Genomic DNA, 12216 nt, shown 5'->3' with positions numbered 1-12216 from the left:
CAATGAACATGATGTGAATATTTATGATACGATGATGTTATCTTGATTATGATGATGAACTTGTGATACTTTAGGAGACTTAGGCTGTTTGCTGAGTACCTCTCCGTAAGGACCTGTTCGTTGACGGACCACCTGGGAAAACAGTACAACCATGAGGGTGAAATAGGACGCCCTTAGCTGATTAATTAGAGGAACTTGAGGTGTATTCGGTTTCGCTGTTATGATGTCAATGGGGTCCGGGCATAGTACTTGCTCTGCCGAGGCTGGGTGTCGAGGTTCTTTCGTGTTGCTTTTGTTAGTCACCCTTCCTGTGGGGAGAGGTACTATGTTTATCAAACTGGAGAAACCTAACGGGCGGCTATGACCTCTAGGGAATCTTTGTAAAGGCTACATAATGAATCCTTGGCCATTCACCTCGGTAGTGAAGATCGGGTCTCGACAACCTAGGCTGGGAAGGGATCACGACTCGTGGGTAAAGTGTGCAACCTCTACAGAGTATTAGAAACTGATATATCAATCGTTCTCACGATTAAGAGTAGCCTTGGGATCCTCTTTGATTAGAATAACTTTGATACTTCTATGATGATGGTAAATGGTGATGATTAAAGCTCTGGTTTCTGGTATTTCCTCTTGGAGGGAGTACTTTGGGTAATAACTTGGGACTATTGATAAAACTTGGCTTTCTATTAGTAATGAATATCTGACCAACTAAAAGCAACTGCTTTAAGCTTAACTCCACATACAGCTAGTCCACTTTAGCCAAATGGGACATTTACTGAGTACGTTCATGTGTACTCACCCTTGCTTTAAAAACCACCCAAACCCCAGGTTGTCCCTATTCCAAACAGTGCTCAGGAGAGGATGAAGGCAACATGGAGGAGTTTCAGGACTTCGATGATTTCTAGTCGTGCTTAGTGGTAAACCCCCAGTCAGTTGCCTGTGAAGGCCTTATCTTCTATGTTTCATATCCGCACTTTGATTATGTTAATGACTTTGTTAAGTTAATGACTATGTGGATGTCTTGGACATCTTGACGCAATAAAGTACTATTTCGCTATTATTTCGAGCAAAGTGTGATGATGTCCAACTATGTAATCGCTGTGTACGTGAATTTATGATCATGGCACATACATGGTTCGCATTCGGTTTGCCTTCCAAAATCAGGTGTGACACACCCTGACATGATCAAAAACTGCATTAGGGCAGCATGATGCTTAACTTGGAAAACCCTTGTGAAAGGGGAGGTGAGAGGATGAGAAGCACTCGCGGCTTTGGTAAACGAATGGCTTCCTTCATTCATAAGCATATCTATTACAATATATAGCCTTGCAGGAAAAAGTGATAATCACGTCTTATTTACATCTAATTTATTATCTAAAAGGTTTGTTTCTATTTACATGTTTACTACCACCGAATACACCCTTTGTGGACCTCCTTCGGCCAAATTAGTATCCTAGACTCGGCTGCTTCAAGAAATATAAGATCATCTACTCCACTCGGTTGGACCATATACAAGCGATTGTAGATGTCGTTGAAGAGCGTGATCTTCCGGTTGCTTAGCGACCACCGATCCTGCAGCTACGTGATGGCATGGATGTACAATGGCAAGGAGCTTAAATAGTGGAGTTGTAGGCATTAGGTATTTGGCCCAATAAGGTCGATGCCTTCTTAATGTAGCCATGAATAGGTGCATCGAGTGCATTAGCCATACGTGAACTAAAACATATGAATATAAAAAACTATTGTGGCCCTAAAATGTTTAGACTTTGACAAATATATACTTATCAACCCTTCATCCTTCATTTTCATCCATCCCCTTTTCCATTGGAACTGAGGACCACTAACATAAGCATTGTAGTTTAAAATGCCATCACTCTCACTACTTAGGGGCACTGTCATACCTATAGGAGAATGAAATGGAGGATAAGCGTCATATGAAGGAGAAGCACCATATGGAGGAGGAGCATCAAGTGGGAGAGGGAACAGAGGAGGAGCACCATGTGGATCACCATATGGAGGAGTACCATATAATCCACATGGAGTAACACCATATGGACATCCATACATGTATGAGGATATCGATAAGTGAATGGTGGAGGACGTGCATAGTAGGAGGGTTAATGGTAGGATCATCATTGGAAACAGGAGGAGCATTCATGGAAGGTCGATAGGGATACATAGGAGGATGGTATGAATATAAAAACAGAGGTTGTTAAGTTAGAGAACGAGGACACACAAAAAAACATCATTTCGACGATATACGGGAGAAAGACCATCAAACAAGATTGCCCCTATCATGGCAGGGTGTTGGGAATTTGTGGAGATTGGTCATTGATCAAGTCGGTAAATGTTTAAAAGTTTAGGCCCCACCTATGGTATATATTGAAATAAAGAGTGTGATTCTATATTATAAAGGAAGATGAGTAAATTGTAGAGTGAGGCATGTGAATGAACACAAACACTCATCTATTTATAGGCTAGATTCCATTTTTTATAAAAGTATTTTTTATGAAATTTTAAAGTTCAAACGGTTGGAAACACCTAGATGACATGGCACATGCATGAATCCATTAGAATACACTATATCACTAAAGACGGTCGATACGATTGATTAAGATCGGTAACGACCGAACCCTCTAACCAAAAGACGCTATGTGTAACCGATATCGGCCCGATAGTCTAACGGATCGGTCAATAGCGTGAGGAGGGCTACCCAGGCTGCAACTCTAGTTGCACCTCAGTAACACCTATATTGTGGCGGAACCGCCCGAATTATTCCAACTTAAGTGCCTAAATCCCACCTTAGAGGCTAGACCATACTTAAATAGGAATAACACGTCAGTCCCTCGGATCTAGTCCGACGAGGCCACTAACAGGATCAAGTACCACATACTCACTCAATGGTGAGGCACAGAGCAAATACAATAAAACATAAAACCAACATTAAGGAGTCTTAAATTTATTACAACATCATCGGAGTTTAAACAAAAGTAGTGATCATTGTTCGGAATGCAGCGGAATAAAACTAACGATAAATAAATGGAAGGATGGGGAAGCATGTCCCATCACTCCTCCTGCTCCTCCTCAGCCGAGGTAGGATCCCACTCGACTGTCCAACCCGGTGGCAAGATGGACGACCAAGTCACTCCAGCAACCATGTCCTCCAGAGAACCTGTAAAATTATGCCACAAGCAAGGTTGAGTATACTAATACTCAGCTAGACTTACCCGGTGTGAGGAGTCTACTCCTCTACCTCTAGACATGCAGTTGTTTGGCTGGGGGGGTTTGCTTGCCAAAAGCACTAGCTGAATCTAAAAAAATCTAGTTTTAGCTTTTTCAAGTTTTAGTGTGACTCTCTTAAGACTAAATGTGTACCTATCTAATCATACATGGTATCAAACATTTAGCAATCAACAACTTTTTGCCAAGTCATCACATTTCCACTTGTTACTCAATGCAGTACAATGGATCAAGCAGTCTCATTAGCTGCGAGAAGCAGACAATTCGAATCGAGTTTTTATCCTTGCAAGGTAAACCTAAACACACGACGTGGCGAGGCACTCTGTCCCCACACACATCAACCGTCCCCATCGATTCCCCGCCAGCAGATCAGGGCTCACCGCCTTGGCGTACAATGCCTCACTGACCCCGACTGCCGTCGTGCAGTGACCGCACTTGTACCCACCATAACCGGAATGGGAGACCACGTCTCAGGTCGCGTGAGGGGTAAAGTCTGCTGCCAGGTTCAATCAGGTACTAGGCTTACCGATTTACCATATTTCTCGGCATGTGCTTAGTACGTTCAAACGCTTGACACAGGTATCTGCACGTTAATCCTTATTCCAATTTCATCTCGTAGACCACGCATCCCCATGGATCCGTGTCCACAGACCAACATCAGTATGATATGAAAGTGGCTACAACCAATTCCTGACCTCACGCGAGTGCTAGAAAATCACTCGACTTCTACCGAGATCCCTAATTAATAAAGCAGCATACTCAGCCTAGCATACTAGTATCCATCTCAAAAGGATTCCTAAGATCATGCAACTAAGGTTCCAAACAACTCCTACACTTAAGTGCACATTACAAACCTACAAACAATAGGTGTAGTAAAATAGCATAATAAGTAGGTTATTCATAAAACCGAGGCTTGCCTTCCAAAGCTGGGGCAGACAGATCCTCGATGGCAGGTTCTGGTGCTGGATCTTGGGCTACCTCCTGAGCAACTCCTTGCTCCGGCACGAGGATGTATTCTCCGTCGGCGAGGTTGCAATCTATCGAATGCAATGAATAAGATATATATATGCTATGATATGCAGGATTTAGTAACCATTATGCATAGTGAAGAAAAACTAAGTTAATTGATAACTTAGGGTTTCCTTGTTATAAGAAGCTCTTAGTGGTTTATGCTTAGCAACCTAGGTTTGAGGTTTTGCTTAGAGGCAAACGTAATGGATTAAGACTTGGATTGCCCCTTTAAGGTTCTGTTAGGTACTCAAGGGTTTTGCCGGGTTGGTTAGGGTAACATTAATCTCCACTACTAATTCCCCTTTTCATTTTCTATTGATGCTCTTAAGGTGGGTTTGAACTACATCAGTTATTTCAAATTTTCCAAAAATCTTGTAAACATTATAGTGGGTTAATATTGGTCACTTTAGTCTGTCCTATAAATTTGAGGTCAAAAATAAATAGAATATGTCCTGGACAAAAATAACAAAAGTTGGGGCAGAGGGGTCACTTTGCACTACAACTCTTATCTAGGTGTGGGTTCTGTACTAAGAGTTATTTTTGTTGGTATATATGAGTAATAACATGCTTCTGTGCCAAAAATCACAGAGGGTTACTTAGTGGTTATTTAGTTATGATTTTCTAAATTTTAATGCCAAAAAGACACTTATAACTAACTTGCTATTTGAAAAAAATATCAAACAACAAAACTTGTATTTTTCCTAGGTTATTCTTAGCACAAGAGTAGTCATTCCTAAGGTAGGGGTGTTTTGTTTTAGGATTATTTTCTTATGTCTTTTCAAAGTTTTCTCTGTTTTCTATGAATAAATGTGAGTGCAATTTCTTTTCACTGGACTATGGTTCAACAGATTTTTCTTGTGAACTACATCACTTAGGCTTGCTAGGAAAAATATGGTTGCCCTCTGGTTTCCATTTTCAATCCCTTTTCTTCATTTTCCTAAGTTTGAGCATAAACAAGTTTTAGTGAATAAATCTTCCTTAAACTTGTATACTGGGGTGTTTATTAATTTTAAACAGTGTAACTACTAGGTTAGTGTCTCCACTATTTTTCTCAACCCTGGTCTAACAACATTTCTATCTTTTCCTTTATTATTAAGTTTTGGGCAGTTTTCTTATTTAACTCAAAACTCTATAAAACATTACAGGAACTATGGGGTTTACTATTTTTGCTTGATAGTTTATATTTCACAAAGTCTAGCAAAATTGGTTTGACTAAATTTGGGCGATTATTCTTCAAGTTATGTATTTATCAAGTTCTCTGCAATATTTAAAAGAAAAGTAAATTCGAAATGGGGAAAGAAAAGCAGATTTGCGCTGAAGTCCCTGGGTTTTCTTCCCCCTTTTCTCTCACAAATCAGCCCTCGGTCTACTATTCACATGAGTCACTGACCTTACGCATAACCCCCTGGACTTCTCCTATATCTAACCCGCAATCCTTGGCTGGCTGGAACAGTAACCGGGGCAAAGATCACGGCGGCGAGGCTTACCGGCGGCAGTATAGCTCCGGTGGGGTGGTCGGTGACGTCGAGGAGATCACGGCGGTCACGTCGGTGTGCGGGTCGGCGTCGGAGGTGGCTGGAGCTGCCTGGCCACGAGCGCAGGCGGCGAAGGTTGTCGGCGACACCTGCTCTGGCCAAACCACGGCGGTAGGGTTCAATCAAAGTGCACGAGGAGCTCCGCTGTGTGATGTAGAGGCTATGCGCGCAAGGAATCGAGAAATGGTTCAGTGGTTTACCCGGTCCACGTGCTCCGGCGGGGTTACGAACTCTGGCGAGCGTGAGTGCACTGTTCCGGCGGGGCTGGTCCTTGGCTCAAGCTTGGGAAGGCTTCACGGCCCCTCGAGGAAGCTATCCGAGGGCTCGGATCGAGCGAAGGTGGGCGGGAGTGGTTTGGTCATGGTGGTCGCCCTCGGGCGGCTCTGGCGGGTCGCGGGGATGTCGCCGAAGCTACGGGCTGGCTCGGGAAGGCTAGGCGCGCGGTGCGGAGGGGGGACAGGGAAGGTGGTCGTGCATGAGGGTGGGCTTTATAGCCACTCGCGGGCACGACACGGGCGTGGGCACGGGGGCGGCCGAGGGCGCGCAGGGGCGCGCGTGCGGGCGTGCTCTGGGCGCGTTCCCGAGTGCCTGCCCACGTCGAACACGTGATGGTTTACTTCTGCCGGTGTTCAAAGGCCTGTTTGGTCGCCTTAGCGTGTAGATCTCAGCAAAAATCCCTTGTACGGTCTCTTCTCTGCACCAAATCCTATCTTTTCCATGTGAGTTCCAAGCAAAGATATGGTCGGGGTTGAGAGATATTGTGGTGTGAAGTTGGCTCTGTCTGAGTTGTCCAGGCCGAGACAAAAACCGTGTCAAGTCGTGTCAAACGACTTAGGGTTGGGTTCAAATTTTTCGAGGGTGTTCTAGGGGTCTTTAGGCGCCATTTTGTCAATTGGGCCCTATGATTTTGAGGTTTGGAAAAATGTGAACATGTTTGATCTTTGAAAGAGGGCTGGTTTTGAAATTGAGAAAAATCTGATTTTTCTTTTATGCCCTTCTCTTTGTTGACCTTTTTGGGGTTTTTCTGAAACCTTTTTTGGGTCACTCTCTTACTATTTTTTGTAGGGTATTAAGTGTACTACAACTTCTATAATTAGCCCAAGTCATGATAATGTGGTTTACATAGCCTTTTTGCTATACTCCCCTCTAGGGCTCCATTTGCCTAAAGGGATTTGAATTAGGGTTTGAGCCATTCTCTCCTCTTTAGGTGCATGGTAAGGCCAAAACATGACTTCTAAGATGGGTTACACCTACTTAGGATCTTGACCCCCAAGTTTGGTGTTTTTTTGCTCAAATTAAACCACATGTGATGATGAGTTCACTAGTGTAGGCTTGAGTGAAAACCCTAAGTAACACCTGGGGTGTTATAGCCCTCCCCCCTTAAAGGAATCTCGACCCGAGATTTTGGGTAGGGATCCTTTAGGGGTACCAAGAAGGTGTGCTAGTGTTTTGAAAATTTTCTTTTAACCAAGTTTCTCTAATTTACTGCTCTTCGAATGTCATTCTCTTTGCAACTTGAGAAAGAAGTCCTTTTAAAGTCATTTTCAAAGCTTACAATACCTTTAACATCTAAGTTTTTCTTATATTTAGATTCAAAGGGCAGGTGGGGTGGGGTTTTGGATTACGTATCGACTCCTTTGGGCAGAAAGTCGGGGAAGCGGGAACGTAGAAAATCCTCAGTCTCCCACGTAGCCTCTTCTACTGAATGGTGACTCCACTGAACCTTATACATTCTGATCGACCTTGCCCGCGTTGATCTCTCCTTTTGACCCAATACCTTGACAGGGCGCTCTTGATAGGACACGTCTGGTTCTATCTCCAATTCTGGTTCAAGTAGCACTTCTATGGGGAAACGCACACTTTCGTAGCTGAGATACGTGGAACACATCATGAACTGCTGACATATGGGGTGGCAACTTCAATTGATATGCTATAGGCCCACAAGTTTCTTTGATCTCATAGGGCCCAATGTAGCAAGGAGCTAACTTGCCCTTGATTCCAGATCTCTAAACACCCTTGGTGGGTGACACCTTAAGATAAACATGGTCTCCCACCTCAAATTGTAAAGGCTTCCTCCTCTTGTCATGATAGCTCTTTTGTCTGGCCTGGGCAGCTTCTAAGTTCTTCTTAATGACTCTGACCTTCTCCTCTGCTTCAAGTACCAAGTTAGGTCCAAATATTTCCCTTTCTCTAGCTTGTGACCAATTTAGCGGTGTCCTACACCTTCTCCCATACAAGGCCTCAAAAGGTGCCATCTTTAGGCTGGACTGGTAGCTGTTGTTATATGAGAACTCCGCCAAGGAAAGGCACTTGTCCCAATTTTTACCATAGTGTAGCACACAGGCTCGCAACATGTACCTCGAGAATTTGATTCACTCTTTCTGTCTGACCATCAGTCTGTGGATGGTATGCTGAGCTTCTTATTACATGGGTCCCAAGTGACTTTTGGAGCTGCTCCCAAAAGCGTGCCACAAACAGTGCTCCTCTATCAGATACAATAGTCTTCGGAATTCCATGCAAACGCACTATTTGATCAACATAGATTTTAGTATATTTCTCTGTCTTGTGGGTGGTATGCACTGGCAAGAAATGAGTTGTCTTGGTCAATCTATCCACGATGACCCAAATTGAATCATGGTGTCGGGAGGTATTTGGCAATCCCACGATAAAATCCATGCAAATGTCCTCCCATTTCCAAGATGGTATGGGAAGGGGCTGTAAGGTGCCTGTCACCTTCAAATGACTGGCCTTGACTTTTTGGCAAGTGTCGCATTCAGATATATACTTAGCAATTTCCCTCTTCATTTTGGTCCACCAGTACAAGGATCTGAGATCATGATACATCTTGTTACTACCGAGATGCATGGAGAATTTAGAAAGGTGAACCTCATCCATTATTTTCTTTCTGAGCTCGGGGTTCTTGGGAACAACCAATCGGTCTCCAAACCATAGAATTCCTTTGTTGTCCTGACGGAAACATTTGTATTTGTCCACCCTTTGTTCGATCATTTCCTTAATGACTTGAACACCCTTGTCACCAATCTGTGTCATGACTATCTGCTCATGTAAAGTGGGCTCCACTGAAATATAACTTAAGGCACCAAAGGAAACAACTTCTATTTTCAGCTTGCACAACTCATCACACAGGGTGGTGATTTTTGCATCCATATTCACACAGTTGCACTGGGCCTTCCGACTTAAGGCATCTGCCACAACATTGGCTTTGCCAGGATGGTAATGCACTTCCAAATCATAGTCCTTGATTAATTCTAACCATCTTCTCTGCCTCATATTCAGATCAGCCTGAGTGAAAATATACTTGAGACTCTTATGATCAGTATAGATATTACAATGAGCTCCCATCAAGTAATGTCTCCATATCTTGAGAGCATGAACTACGGCCGCTAACTCCAGATCATGTGTGGGGTAGTTCTGCTCATGGGGTCTGAGTGCTCGGGAGGCATACGCAATGACTCTGTTGTCTTGCATCAAGACACACCCCAATCCAGTACCTGAAGCATCGCAAAAAACCTCGAAAGATTTTGTGTTGTTAGGTTGAGCTAGCGCGGGTGCTGTTGTCAAATGCTTCCTTAGTGTATGAAAGGCATCCTCACACTTCTGGCTCCATTCATACTTGACTCCTTTTTTCAACAATTCAGTCATTAGCTTGGCAATCCTGGAGAAATCCGGAATAAATCATCGATAATACCCTGCAAATCCCATAAAACTATGGATCTGTCGTACTGTGGTAGGAGGTTTCCAATCCATCACTTCTTGTACCTTCTCAGGATCAACTGATACCCCTTCCTGAGAGATGGTGTGACCCAAAAATTTAATCTCCTTCAGCCAGAAATCACATTTGGACAGCTTAGCATATAGACGGTGATCGCGCAGTCGCTGAAGTACGATGTGTAGATGCTCAGCATGCTCAGCTTCATTTTTGGAATAAACCAGAATGTCGTCAATGAAAACCACCACAAACTTCTCTAGCTCTGGCATAAAGACTGAATTCATCAAATACATGAAGTAAGCCGAGGCATTGGTCAGCCCGAAAGACATCACCAAATACTCATAAAGCCCATATCTGGTAGAGAAAGCCGTCTTCGAAATATCACTGGCCCTGATCTTGATCTGATGGTAGCCCGAGCGAAGGTCTATCTTGGAGAATACTTTGGCTCCCACCAACTGATCAAACAATACATCAATGTGGGGCAATGGATACTTGTTCTTGATGGTCACCACATTGAGAGGGCGGTAATCGACACACAACCTCAAACTCTCATCCTTCTTCTTTACGAACAAGGCTGGACATCCCCATGGTGAAGTACTTGGGCGAATGAACCCCTTGTCCAACAACTCTTGTAGTTGGTTTTTCAACTCCGCCAATTCTGCTGGAGGCATCCTATAGGGTCTCTTGGATATAGGGGCAGTTCCGGGTTGTAATTCAATCGCGAACTCTATGTATCTGTCGGGTGGCATTCCTGGTAACTCATTCGGAAAAACATCTGGGTAGTCACCGACCACTGGGATTCTCTCAACAGGTGACTCTATCATAGTGAAGGCACAAGAACGGGTACAACCCTGATCGGGCAAATATAACGTGGTTTCACCACAAGTAGGCGAGTGCACCTCAATGGCCCTAGCTGCAATATCAATTACTGCCTGATGTCTTGTTAACCAGTTAGTTCCCAATATGATATCCACGCTATCCAAACCCAAAATGAGGATGGTGGTTTTAATTATCAGACTACCAAACTTTATAGGCACATGCCTGTTGATTTGATAGGTGGCAACCCTGCCTCCTGGTGTTGAAATTGTAATACCCCCCATTGGTGTGATGAAAGGGTAACTGGCATTTGGCACTAAATTTTGTACTGATAAAACGGTGTGATGCACCAGAATCAAAAAGAATGATTGCAGGATTATTCAAAACGGAAAAGATACCTGTCATGATGGGTGCTCCCTCCGGAATGTCAGCCATGGTGGTGAAGTTCAGCCTGCCTTGCCTTACTTGCACCTTCTGCCTCTTGCCTTGATTCTGGTTGGAATTCTGCCCCTGCCTCTGCTGATTTCTAGGGCAATTCTTGGCATAATGTCCGGTGTTGGGGGTATGCTTCGTAGCCGAAGATCCTAAAGAAGGAGAACACCTTCGGCAGATCCTCTCAGGAGCAGCGCCGAAGCTATTACCTATAAAGCTTCGGCACAATGACAGATCTTGAGACGAAGGGGTGAACCAACTTAAAGATGAAATGACTTAAAGACCCGTGATGTTTTGTGTCATTATTGTAGTCGATTGTAAAGGGCATAAATGTAATTTTACACATGTTGCGCCCTGTGCTTATAAATAGATGAACAGTACCCCTGTACTGTTCACGCAATCCTGTAATCGCTGACGTATTATGCTAGAACTATTGTTTTCTGCCAAGGCGAAGGTATAAATGTACCTAAATATTATGTTTTAATATTTAGATTCGTATAATAAAATATGTGAATAGTGCTATCTGTTTTCGGCATATCTTTCCCTAATGTTTTATATTCTATACTTCATTTTACATTGTTTCATAAATCTGATCATGAAGGTGTGACCTTCGTGATATTTTGTTCATGGCCTTCGTCCGAAGTTCATTAAATCCTTGGGGAGATAATGCCTCAGCGGACGAAGGGCATTAATATTTAACATTTTATGTTGCCTTGTTCTTAATTCATAGCATTTGAGAACAAGTCCCCAACATTGGCGCCCACCTCCGGTGAACTCACTTCCACTTTTTGAGCTAATGGCTTCGTTCAACAACCAAGCTGGAGCTGCTTCAGCTCCGAAGCTGGTACTCCCGATAACAGGCGGTTCATGTTCAGAGCCAGCCAACAAGAAGCAGAAGAAGGAGGCACAGACAAGGGTACAGCATGTCGGGGTACAGGGACCCTTCATCAAGTCAAGATTGTCACATATCCTGATTACCTTCTCCCAAGAGGACCTTCAGCTCAAAGATTACCCTCACAATGATGCTATGGTTATTTATTGCGTTATCAAAGGGTTTCTGGTCCACAATGTTCTGGTTGATACAGGCAGTGCAGCGGATATTATATTTACTAAGGCCTTTAGACAGATGCAAGAGCCAGAGGACAAGATTCATGATGCTACGTTGTGGCTTCGGAGGAAGGCAGATTGTAGCGCTCGGCAAGATCACAATGCCAGTGACCTTCGGATTTGTCAACAATACAAGGACTGAGCAAGTTGTGTTCGATATTGTCGACATGGAGTACCCCTACAATGCAATCATTGGTTGTGGGACACTCAATGCTTTTGAAGCAATTCTTCACCCAGCATATCTTTGCATGAAGATACCTTCGGACCAAGGGCCTATTGCTATTCATGGAAGTCAGAAAGCTGCCAGAAAAGCTAAAGGAAACTGGACAGATTCAAAAGCAATCC

Source organism: Zea mays, chromosome 5 (assembly GCF_902167145.1).
Source record: "Zea mays cultivar B73 chromosome 5, Zm-B73-REFERENCE-NAM-5.0, whole genome shotgun sequence".
Taxonomy (NCBI): domain Eukaryota; kingdom Viridiplantae; phylum Streptophyta; class Magnoliopsida; order Poales; family Poaceae; genus Zea; species Zea mays.
This window is presented reverse-complemented; position numbering follows the sequence as displayed.